The sequence below is a fragment of the Lagopus leucura genome, unplaced genomic scaffold, assembly GCF_019238085.1.
Source record: "Lagopus leucura isolate 7727_CA_CO unplaced genomic scaffold, USGS_WTPT01 Super-Scaffold_100057, whole genome shotgun sequence".
Lineage (NCBI taxonomy): Eukaryota > Metazoa > Chordata > Aves > Galliformes > Phasianidae > Lagopus > Lagopus leucura.
In genome coordinates this window covers 121,336-132,411 of record NW_024962303.1, presented here as the reverse complement: position 1 = coordinate 132,411, position 11,076 = coordinate 121,336, and the positions used below count along the sequence as shown (strand labels likewise).

The 11,076-nt window shown below is 58.5% G+C and overlaps 1 protein-coding gene across 2 annotated transcripts in view; it reads left to right on the top strand.

Moving 5' to 3' along the window:
- Window positions 1-10,562: 10,562 nt before the first annotated feature.
- The window catches only part of LOC122188257, a 3,631-nt gene continuing 3,117 nt past the window's right edge, over window positions 10,563-11,076 (top strand). The window contains exon 1 of one of the 2 annotated variants that reach the window (XM_042886418.1): window positions 10,563-10,810. The gene's annotated coding sequence lies outside the window, so the exon portion shown is untranslated. Of the gene's footprint in view, window positions 10,811-10,871; window positions 10,941-11,076 lie in introns of those variants that run through there. The other variant, XM_042886417.1, reaches the window with a different exon arrangement.

Genomic DNA, 11,076 nt, shown 5'->3' with positions numbered 1-11,076 from the left:
GGCCCCCCCCCCCCATCACCCGCTCCTCCAAGATCGATGTCCCCTCGCCTTGCAGTGTGGGCTGTGACGAAGGACTCTCCCTTCCTAGGGACACTCACGCATGTCACCCCCCTCCCCATGCTGGGGATCGATGGGATTGCTGCAGCCCGGGCAGCAAAGGGTGAAGGTGTTGCGTCAGGAAGTCTCTAAGAAACGGTCGATTTGTTGAAAATGTAAAAATAACAGAAGCTGCTGCTGGGCTGAGCGGGGCTTTCCCAGCGTGGGGGGATGCTGGCACGGCCCATGGCAACTGTGCCCCAACCACAAGGCACGGCGCGGGCAGCCCCACATCTGGGGTGTGGGGTGGGGGAAGGGATGGGAATGGGAATGGGATGGAAGGGGTTTTGGGGAGGGAATGAGGACAGGGAGGGGATGTGGCTGGGGATTGGGATTGGGGGTGAGGGTGGAGAAGGTGATGGGATGGAGATGAGGGTGGTGGGTTTGGCAGGTGGTTGCAACAGGGATGGGAAAGGGGATAGCATGGGATGGGATGGTGTTGGCATGGGACAGTGATGAAGAGGGGATGGGCTAGAATGGGAATGGGATAGAGATGGGGATGAAATCCCCTGGCAAGCCCTGAGTGCTCACAGTGAGCCTCCAAGGCAACCCCAGGGACTTCTGGGGGGGCTACAAGCCACCTCAATGGCTGCTCCGTGCAAAATCCTCTTCCATGGTTTAAACCAGCAAGGGCAGAGGGAGGGCTGGCATTACAGACAAGGAGGGAAGGATGCTGAGCAAGGGCACGGCTTACAGCAGAAAGAGGAGAAAAGTGCAGGGAGACGTGATTGCCCGAACGCTGCTCGAGTTAATGGGCTCTATTTGGGGAGATAAGGGGCCGTGAGCTGTAAACCTGCCCAGGAAAGCCGACTTCCTCATTCCTGAGCAGAAAGGGAGATGCACAGAAAGGCAAACAACACCGGAGCAAATTGCTCGATGACAAACAGGGACCTGAGGTCCAGACGGGTGACCCAGGGGACACACAGGGCTCCGGTGGGGGCTCTGTGCAGACGCTTCCACCCCGGGGACCGTGGCGTAATGAATGAGCGATGCGAGTGCCAGGGATTAGCCAGGATTTAGGGGCCTGTGGGACCCGGCCAATTTGGTTTAATTGATCATTAGAAGCAGCGTTAATCCCTGGGAAAATCAGTGTGGGAAAGGCAGGCGCCTGGGAGGACTTGGCCGAGGTGTGCAGGAGCGCAGGAGGCAGCTCCTCTCCTTCACCATGCTCCAGCCAGAGCCGCCCCAAAAGGCACCCGACCCCCAAACCCCACTGCAGTGCAGTGCGTGCTGCTGGGCTGGGTTACTCATTCTCCAGGAGGAGACCTTTGGACTGCACACACAAAGTGTGCAGAGAACCAGGGCTGGCATCCTGTCTTCTGACACCACGGGTGCTCGTTTTGCAGCAGCGCATCGGTGGGATGCAAGCAGCGTGGGTTGCATCCTGGGAAGCTCCCACCATTAGGAGATCCTAACAACTTCCCAGCAGCACAGGTACCGCTTGAGTGCTCCTCATGAGCGTCCCCACAGCATCTCAGTGTCCCCACAGCACCTCCATCCCCATGCTGACCCCACACCAGCACACAGGGCCCGCCGGCGCGCCGGCTGCCGGCTTCCTCCCAATTAACCCAATTAATCTCGCAGGGCTCCAGCCATGCAGCAGCTCTGCAGCCGCCGCCGCCGCCTGGCTCTCCCTGCCCTCCCGTCCACCTGTGTTGTGTAACACGGGGATGAGAACAAGGCAGAGCCGTGCTGTGCCTGTGAAGCTGCCGCCCAGTGCCATCCCGCTGTGCCCAGCAGCTGTAGCAGCCTCTGGAGTGGCACATCAAAGTCCTCCCGGCTCAGCTACCCCAACCGGCAGCAGGGATTTGGCTGGGAGACCTGCAGGGATGGGGCTCGGCATCCTCCTGCTCTGAGCATCCCTGCTGCGGGTTGGCCATGTGGCATGGGCTGGTGACAGAGCGTGGCATGGCGTGGGGAAGCGAGGGATGCGGTGCCTGCAGTCTGTGCACGAAGGATGGATGCAGAGCACAGACCCATGCGGATGGGATGATGCTCTGAGCTTCCCATGCATTGAGAACCCGTGAGCTCCAGCTCAGCATCCCTGTGCCGAAGGGTCAGAGATGCTAAAGGCCAGTGTGGGGAGCAGAGTGAGCAGAGCTTTGGGGAAGTCGCTGACAGTTGTCTCTATGCTGGTTGTCAAGGGACAGAAACCAGGGTGTAGAAAGAGCCTGAGTGACAAAACATGAAGCCACCAGCTTGGGAAGATGGGGTAATTATTGTGATTGTTGTGATGACAATCACTGTTGTTACCATCACAACAACAGCTACTGCTTGCTGGAACTGCACCAGGGCTGGCATCAGTGCGACCAGCACAGCGGTGGCACTCGGTGTCCCTGCAGGTGGGGGCTGTCCTCCAGGAGCTGCCCCCAGCCCTCAGCACCCCTCCAGCACCCCCTGCATGCTGTGTCCCCACCCTGCATTGCTGCTTCCCACCCCAACCCATTCCCAAGCCACTCCAAAACCAGAACGTTTTCTTTCTTCCCATTTCCACTTTTATTCATTTCTTTACTGGTGATGATTTATAACCAAAGCCAACAGCCTGACTGACCCAAACGCTGAGCCTCTGGCTTGGGATGCCCCACAGCCCCAGCAAGCACAGAAGCAGCCCTGCATCAATGCAACCAACACCACTTGTTTGCTCCCCTCACTCCACTCTGTGCCTCTCCAGGTGTTTGCAATGCAGATGACGTTTGCCACGTGCAATGTGCCAAGTCCTGCAGGGGGAATAACGGAGTCTGCAGCTCTCCATGCCCTTCCAGGAAGGACTGCGGATGCTCCGGGCCGCGCTGCTCACCCTGCTACCATGTTTGGGTGTTTTTGTGGCCAGCTGCTGACTCAGAGCCGTTCGCAGGCAGTGTTTACAAGGCCGTGACGGAGGCAGTGCTGTGGCTGTGCCCATCCTGGCCGCAGGGCTCGTGCCATTGACATTGAGGGACTGCCGTTCGCAGCTCCAAAGTGGGTCATCCGGTGGCTGCCTGCAGGCAGGATCTGCCCAGCGACTTGTTGTTCCCATCCCCATTCCCAATGGCACGCAGTCCCTGTGCCCGTGGCCACGTTCCCGTCACGCTGCAGGCATCCCGCGTGCCTCCACAAGCTCGTGCCACAGGGGCTTCTTGACAACTTCTCGACAAGCACCAGTCAGCAGGAAAAGCATCCCAAGCCTGCGGGGAACCCAGGGCAGTGGGATCCACCTGGGGCCCTGCGCATGGCACGTTTTGGGTGGGAAGATCCCCAAAGCGGGCTGCTCCTCCTCATCGTCCCCTTCCCGAGCAATGGGAAGCAACCCTCCCTCCATCCTGCCCACACCCGGTGTTCCCCTTCCCACACCCATATGCTTCATAGCCCAAAATAGCTGGAAAAGGCCAAAAATAACCGTCACCGTGCCCTGAGGATTGCGTGTAAGCATAGGGAAGGACTGTCCCCAAACACCAGCCCTCAAATCCATGCCCTGTGGGTGCAGTCAGAGCACGGCTGCCTCCTCCTGCTGACACACAGCCGCACGCAGCCTGCCTGCAATGTTTGGGGCTGTTTGCTGCCCGCTGCCCGGCTACCAGCTGCTGAATCACCATGCATCCTCCCCACGAGCAGGAAACCCGCTGTCAGCTCTGCCACGGGCGCCCCACAGCTCACAGCTCTTTCTGGGAACGGGGAGATGGCGACATCTCAGCCTCCCCAGTCCCAATCCCAAGCCCACCAACACCAGCCCTCCACCCCTAGGAGGAAGGAGCCATGCTGTTCTCCCTCCGCTGCCGCTATGGGGCAGCCCCACAGCCCCGCTCTGCCCCCCAGCCTGCAGCATCTGGAAGGGATCAGTGCTGTGGATGAAGGGAGGGCTATAAATAGCGGCCGGGTCCCAAATCTCAGATTAAAAACAACGACAACAAATCAAAAGCGGAGCACAAAGTGCTGGCTCCTCTGCCCGCCGTATTTACGTACTTAGAGCCTTTTTATTTTCCCCCGTTCCTCGCTTGTTTTCAATCTCTCCTCTGCACTGGGATGTTCCAGAGCTGTTTTCTTGCCCACTGGGCAGAATCCCAGGGACGCATTTCTTGGAAGGCTGCAGTTCCATCGGTTTGTCTGAAAACGAGCAGCAGCAGCAGCAAAAACCCCAGGACCTTTTTTCTGCTGGTTCAGCCCAAGGAGGAGCTCATCTCACAGCTGTGGGGCCAGAGGAGACCCCATCTCCCACCCAGGACTGAAACAAGGGGGAGAGGCTTAGGGTCAGGGTGAGGGTTAGGGGTTGGTGTGGATGTGTTGATTCCCACTGGGGCTGTTTTGGTGGAAGGGCTGAGGTTTGGCAGCACAGCCTTTGTTTGGGAAATAACCTCGTAAATCTGCTTAACGCGGGCACTGAATCACTCCCGCTCCTCTGCCTTTGAGCTGAGCCATCCCTGCCCTGAGAAGGTGCTAAAAAACAACGAGCAGGGCCCCTTGAGCAACCCAACAAGGTGGCGAGGCTTTGCCAGGGGATTCGGGAGCCAAAGGATGGCAGTGACGAAGCCAGAGGATGCAATGAGGCCAAGGGATGGGGAGAGGGCAGGTTTAGATTAAACGTAAGGAGAAAATGACCTAAGGTGAAATGGTGAGGTTGGGGATGCTCCCTCTGTGACACCGTGGTGACCCTCAGCGCCCTTCTGCAGGGCTGCAGGGTGACCCAAACATCACAGCTCTACGGTTGCAGCCCTCAGTCCCCCCCCTAACACAAGGCTCAGGTCTTCCTTGAAGGCTTCGGCTGCGCGGTGACCACTCAGCAATCTCAGTTTTCCTTTTAGAGACAACACAGAAACTGTGATTTCCTGCGTTCCCAAGCAGGGTGGGGGGAAAAAGAAAAACTTGGAAACTTTTCTAAATATACGCTCAGAGCATCCGCAAAGGAAACGTCACTGGAAAACGCTTGGCTCGAATGAACCAAAAGCAAAATCCCACGGTGACCTGTGGGGTTGCACGCTGGGGACCGTGCGGGGTGCCCCCACAGCACGTCCCAACCCCATCCGTCCCAAGGAGAAACCGGGTGAGCTGCAGTGCTGCTGGCACAGCACAGAGTGGGGCCGGGCTGAGCTCAAGGTTGAAGGCTGTGAATTCCTGGTTATTTTTAGCTGTGGGTGAGCAGCTGGAGGAAAACAAGAGGAAGAACAGCTGGGATGCAGAGAGGGAGCAGGGCTGCATCCCGGTGATGGGTTGGATAAATAAGGGTGCAACCTGCAGGGGTGGAAGGGATGGGTGCTGGGGGTGGAGGGGTGGCCCCGTGTGCCATAAAGCTGCAGGAGGATGCAGCCCCGAGAGGATGCTGCAGTGGGGTGGGAGCACCGTGGGTCAGCATCCCGTGGGAATGGTGTCTATCCCTCACTCCCAGAGCATCACGGCTGCGGCAGGATGTGCCTCTGAGCGTCACGGCCGCGTCGCTGGATGGGGACAGCGGTGTTCATTCTCTGGTGCTAAAGGCGGGATAAGGACAAGCATGGCATGAGCACCTTCAGAACAGAGGGGTCTCTGTGAAGCTGCTGCCACCGAGCAGCATATCCACGTCCCAGTCGTGGGCACAGCACCCCAAACCCCCAGCTCAGGTCTGCGTGCAGATTCCGGTGCTGGCAACAGTCCTGGGGCTGGGATGAGGCTGGAAGGTGGCACGGGGGTCCTCCACGGTGCCACCCAGCAGATGTCACTGCTGTGCCCTCCGCAGTCATCCCGTCAGCAAGCAGGTCCACCACCAGCATGGGACCTTCCCTGTAGAAGACTGAAAACAGCATTGGCAGCTGCTAGGCCTGCATTCATGAGACACTCCTATGGGACCTCTATCTGGCTGAACCCAACATCAGCCCTATGCAGCCCCATGGTGGGGGGCAGCTCTCGCCCATCCCCTGAGACCCAACTCACAGCCCACGGGCCAAGGCAAGGTGCTGGCAGAGGTCGGTGCACGAGGCACATCCAGCCCCACAGCAGAGCTGGTGGATCGCCAATCCCATTCCAATGAGTCACCAGCACACAGATGCTGCCCTGCTCTTTCCCAACCGGGTGCAGCGGGAGGAAGCAACAAGGCTGCTGTTTGCAAACAGCACAGCGTGCACGACAGCATGGCTATACTTAGCTGCCTGCATGCCCTGCACAGCCCGGTCCCTTTGATGTGCAAAGCATGGTGCACGACTTGCTGCTACCCAAGGGAAGAGTGCATGGAGGGATGGGGTTGCCAGGTCCCCAAAATTGCCCTGGCTGCATGCAGAGGCAGTAGAGCATCCTTGGCACCACACAGCTGGCTCCCGGGCACGGCGTGCAGGATGTGCTTGCCTGCCAGCAGCCAGCGTTGGTGTTGGAAACCTCTTGTTTTCAATCTTGTGTGAGCAGGGAACCCAGCCCTGCTCCAGGACATGGTGAAATTACAGCCATACGGAAACAATTAGCAAGGGGGGGATAAGGAAGAAGCTTTGCTTGGTTGGCACATAGAAGAAAACAGAGCCCACAAGGCAGGCCAGCTACCTCTGCGCTGGGAGAAAATAACCCTTGTGTGCAAGAAGAGCACAGAGATGTGGCTCACAGTAGGAGGGCTGAGGTTGTGGGGTCTGTTCAAGGATGCAGGGGACAGAATGGACACTGCAGTGCGAGGTCTTTGCCCTCTGCTCATTCCTACGGAGGAGAACTCTTGGTTAGCAGTGCCCCTGCAGCTCCCTGCTCTTCGTTTGGGGCAGGAGCACCCGGGACAGGGGCTTTGCAATGTGGGCTGTGCCTGTCTCACGGGGAAAGTCTGATGCAATTTGCTCTGCTGGCAACTTGCACTCAGTCTTTCATCAGCAGCCCTCCGGGAGGGGAGTCCCATGAAGCAAACACCTGGGATGTGCTGGGGAACAGCTAATCCAGGTTTGCCCTGCCCGGCAGCGGAGGAGGAGCAGGGTAGTGAGATGGGGTTCAGGGTGCTGACACCCCCACCTGGTACAAAGCCAGCTCTAAAGCCCAGGAATCTGCAGCACAGGGCAGAAAATCCCACTCTGGAGGGCTCAGAGACCACCTCATGCACCTCAGGGTACGGCACAAAGCCTCACCTCCCACCTGTGGTGTCCCCCTGCCTGAGCCAGCTGGCAGCCCCACGGCCAAAATGACTCCCACCCCAGCCAGGACCGTTCTGTGTCCCATTCACCTCACTCAGGTGGCTGCTTCCATTCCCTGTCCCCTCCCTTGCCCAAGTGCGGGTGGTTTTTGGGGTAGGAAATGATGGATTCCTTCCTTAGTTCCAAGTTTGAACGTTGTTTTCTTTGTGTGTCTTCTGGTTTTGTTTCTCTTCTTGTGGAAAATTCCCAGCACTCGCCTGTCCTGGAAGCCCAGCGGGGAAGTGAAAGCAAACCCTGTTATTGGATGGGGCTGGAGAGCTGGGAATGGAGCTGACCCCGAGCACACGCCATGTCCCACCGCCAGCCCTTGGCTGAGCCTTTTGCAACAACTGGGCGCCTGCGTGCCATCTCTCAGCTTTCCCTTCCCAGCTCACTGTTTTTTAACTAGCTGCAGAAATCCCAACCCAAACTATGGTTACCCCAGCCTGAACCAGCAAAAGTGTTCAACGAAACATCCAGGATCTGGGATCCCCTGTCCTACGTGGATCCTTATCCTGCACGGATCCCCCGCCCTGCGTATATATCTCCATCCTACATGGATCCCAATCCTGCACGGATCCCCTGTCCTTCACTGCTCCCCTTCCTTCATGCATCCTTACGGATCCATGGGTTGGCAGTCGGACGAGATGATCTTAGTGGTCTTTCCCAACCTTAACGATTCTATCCTACGTGGATCCCCCATCCTACAAGAAAGCCTTGCAGGAGCTGGGATAGGCACAATCAGCAACCCGTGCTGGAGGAGCAGTGGGTGAGGATCTCTGCCCCATGGGGACACATCCCTCACCTCCTCACGGCCCCAGTGCTGCAGCTGCAGCAGCGCTGTGCCCAGGAGCTCCATCCAGCTCCCACCCGATAATTATAGCTCAGCTGTTTTTATACCCAGTGTGCTGGTGCAGGAAGGAAGGCGGCGGGGCCACGTAACCCGGCTCCCCACCCCTTCCCCACTTCCCCCTCCCACCCGTGCCCCCGCGTGTGAATTCAGCCCTTGTGACGTTGTGGCGCAGCCAGGGGTTTCAGGGCCCAGTTTCTCCTTTCCTGTAAGGGACAACTGTGAGATGTCTGGGATGTCCCCATGCTGCACCTTTCGCAGAGGGGCAGGGCAGACATAGAACCTTCTGAGTGCTCGGCTTGTTTAGGGGTACAGAGGAGCATCCCATCCCCTCAGCCACAAGCTGCTTCCCCATGGGCTGTGCATCCCGCAGGGAGGCAAAACCAAAGGCCACTTCCCAGTGCCACCGAAGCACCCGGGATCATCCCCATCTCCATCCCATTCCCTCCGTTCTCCCTCGGCAATCCCAGCTCGTGTGCCAGGGGTCCAACAGCGCGCAGCAATCTCACATGGCACGCCTGGCTGTAGGAATGAGAACTGGGAGCAGGGAACGGGGATGGGGACAGAGATGGGATGGGTTGTGCCTCTCCCTCGCTGCAGGCCAGCTGCAGCCCAGCCAGCGCCTTCTGGTTTTGTTTGTGCTGTTAGATAACTTCGAAAGCAGAAGCTGGAAGGGCTGGCGGCTGAACAGTTTGTTCTTTCTGGTTCGTGCGCGCCGCTGCCTGCAAACCGCAACGCCTGAGCGCCGCGATGCTGCAACCACAGCCCTGCGGTGTGAGCCAGGGCACGGCCCGTGCCCCCCAGCCATCCCTACACAAAGCATCCGGTGGGGGATCCACCAGGATGCAGGCACAGGATGCTGTCCTGGAGGATGAGATCCGACCAGGGATGGAATAACCCCATGGTGGGACGTGTTTGCAGGGGGGATGCTGGGAGATGAAGGGCAGGGGCTCAGTGTCACTGAGCACAGGGTGTCCTGGGAGCTGCAGGAGGCAGAGGCAGGAGGAAAGCTGCAGGCTCCGTGCTTTCACCCTGCCTGGGAGGAGGGCATGCTCAGGCTCCAGCTCTGCTTGTGCATCTTCCCACCCAGCGGTGCCCTCCATCCCTTCTGCTCCAGCTGCTAACAGCAGCTCCTTGGGATCCCTGTGCAAGGAGACCAGAGGAACTGGGAAAAAAAGACAAACCAAAACAAACAGCACATAGGATTTCAAAGCAGGGAGGTGTCTTTAGAAAGGTTTCCCAACCTCGAGTGCCCTTTGGCTCCCAGCCGTGGGGTCGCGGGGCCGTGGCTGTCCTTGCACGGGGATAAGGAGCGCAGCCCAAGGCGCTGATTCACCGCCATGCATGGCTGTGCTCACAGGGAGGAGCGAGGCAGTGGCACGCAGGGTGAGATAAGGCAGGGAGCTGCAGCACGGCTCATTGCGAGCCCTGTCCTCTGCTCCAGTCCCGCGGGTGCATTTAAGGTCAGGTACAGGAGAGGCTGCATGGATGTGCTGCTCCCAGCCACCTCCCGCCCAGCAGGACGGAGGGCTCGGTACCCACGGGACCGCAGTTCTCACAGGCACACTGTGAGCAGGCGGCTGGGAACAGAGGGATGGCTCCTGGTGAGCAATCTTATTTTTAACTCCCAGTTCCTCTCTCGGTTTTGCTGTTCGCCAAGCTTATAGGTTTTTTCGTCCCCGCTGTTTCAAGGCTGTGCTGGGCCTTTTCCCCATGGCTCAAAGGGGTGCAGCACAAGGGGTCAGAGGGAGAGGAGGGCTGCATAGGACTGGTGGTGCTGGGAAGGCTCCCCAAAGCAGAGCGAGAAGCACGTGCTCTATAGCATCAGCTGCATGCCCACATCCCCCCCAAGCATGCCAGCAACACGAGATCCCACACGTGGTGTGACAGCACATCCTGCACCCCTTGCCATGGGGAAGTGCTGTGCGGGGAAAGGAACGCCCTGAGACTGGGGTCCTGCAGCCCCCAAAATGCCCAGGCTTTGCTCTGCGGAGATGCATGGAGCCCTGGGACACGCCTGTGCACAGATCCCAAAGCTCTGAAAGATCCAGAAGCTGCTGTGGGATGGACGCCCACGGGGACCTCGGCCAGCTCGAACCTTCCAGACCGTCACGCCAAGCCCTGTCCCACAGCACTGCAAGGACTTGGCTTGCACAAGCATCAACCTTTCCCCCTCCCGGGTCACGAGACACAAACAGCCCTGATTGGAAGCTGTTTTTTCCTCTTTTTTTTTTGCTTTATCAGGATCTTGCTGAGCTAGACGGTGTTCTTGGTGAGTGGGTCATGTTTGCACAGTGGTTTATAAGTGCAATTCCTTATGTAAGAGCACAGGGTTGCTCCAGGGGCTTGCCTGGGCAGCACGCATGTGCGTTGCCATCTGCAACATGAGCGCCGTGCGCACCCAGAGAGCATCAGCTCCCATCTCCCATCAAAGTGCACTGAATGAGCGTGAGGATTCACAGCCTCTGCTCAGGGTGTGAAGGGCTGCACGCTCGCCGGCCCTGCTGCCAAGAGCCTGGGCTTGCTCCAGTAACCCAGCTCCTGAAGGTCGCTGGCTCAAGGCTGGGCTTGCGTCCCGACTGCCTGTTTTTATTATTGACTGTCCTTATCGTCGTGTGGTGAGAACAGCCCGTCCCAAGCACGCCTGCTGTCTCTTCTGCTGCCTTTTGCCCAAGCTCCGCTTCTCCCCAGTGCCCTGCCGTGTGCCGGTGTCCAGCCTGGCGTCATCGAATGTCACTGCACTGTCACTGCACTGCCACCAGTGCTGGAGCCCTGAGGGAAACCTGTGCGTCAGGAATTGCTGATCTGGCTTTGGGGGATTGACAGGGAACGGGCAGAGGGACTGCAGGGTGGCAAAGTCTGTCTGCAAGGAAGGGGCAAGGCCAGGGAGGAGTGGAAGGGAGGAAGAAAGGGAGGTAAGAGAGAGAGAAACAGGTGGAGAAGAGAAAGAGAAACAGAAAGAGTAACTGGAAGAGATGGAGAGAGTGAAAGCAAGAGGGAAAGTGGGAAGGGAAGGGAAGGGAAGGGAAGGGAAGGGAAGGGAAGGGAAGG